The 1,096-nt window shown below is 46.4% G+C and overlaps 1 pseudogene; it reads left to right on the forward strand.

Annotated features, from left to right (window-relative positions):
- Positions 1-300: 300 nt before the first annotated feature.
- Positions 301-863, forward strand: LOC112907901 (large ribosomal subunit protein eL29 pseudogene; annotated as a pseudogene).
- Positions 864-1,096: the final 233 nt, after the last annotated feature.

The raw sequence follows: 1,096 nt of genomic DNA on the forward strand, positions 1-1,096 counted from the left end.
CACCCAGGGATCCTGTTATCTGTACTTTAGATATTTTTATTTACTTTTGGGATTTAGTTATAGGGGGGCTCATTCCAGAAAAAAAATTGAGATGCTTAATCTCACAGTTGAGAGGTTGGACGGCTCTCAATTAAAGGACTAGTATGAGGGTACTGGAACTCCCACTCAAGCATTTTGACTCCAGAGCCCATGTTTTTTTCCCACTATACTTGACAGTCTTCTGTTACAATATGACAATGAATCAAAATACATGGATTTATTTTAAAAGCACATCATGGGCGCTCGGGGAGCCAAGGGCTTTGGTGCAGACATGGCCAAGTCCAAGAACCACACCACCCATAACCAGTCACGAAAATCGCACAGAAATGGCATCAAGAAACCCCGGTCACAAAGATACGAACCTCTTAAGGGGGTAGACCCCAAGTTCCTGAGGAACATGTGCTTTGCCAAGAAGCACAACAAGAAGGGCCTGAAGAAGATGCAGGCCAACAATGCCAAGGCCATGACTGCGTGTGCTGAGGCTATCAAGGCCCTTGTCAAGCCCAAGAAGGTTAAGCCCAAGATCCCAAAGGGCGGCAGCCACAAGCTCAATCAGCTCCTCCCAACCTCGGGAAATGGGCTCGTGCCCGCATTGCCAAAGGTCTTAGGCTCTGCTGGCCAAAGGCCAAGGCCAAGGCTCAAACCAAGGCCCAGGCTGCAGCTGCGACCCCGGGTCCGGCTCCTGCTTCTATTCCTGCGGCGCAGTCTCCCAAAGGTGCCCAGGCCCCCACAAAGGCTCCAGTGTAGAGGCTTCTGCCTGCCAGTGTGAGGACGGAAGGACTGGTAAGACCCCTGGGCTTCTGTCTGCATGGGCCTGGTGTCCTCCTGTGTACAAATATGTACAAATAAACCTGCGGCAGGATCTGTCAAAAAAATAAAAATAAAAGTACATCATGTTTAATGGAATGGAACAGATTCCAGACACATTTAAATTCTTAGAAGAATTTATCATAAATTGGCATTATTTTCATGGTCCTGTGTGTTCATATCTTGTAAAATTACCTCAAATTATTTTAGGAAGTAGGAAAAATATAAACAAGGAATGAAAAAAATGAAT

Source organism: Vulpes vulpes, chromosome 12 (assembly GCF_048418805.1).
Source record: "Vulpes vulpes isolate BD-2025 chromosome 12, VulVul3, whole genome shotgun sequence".
Taxonomy (NCBI): Eukaryota; Metazoa; Chordata; class Mammalia; order Carnivora; family Canidae; genus Vulpes; species Vulpes vulpes.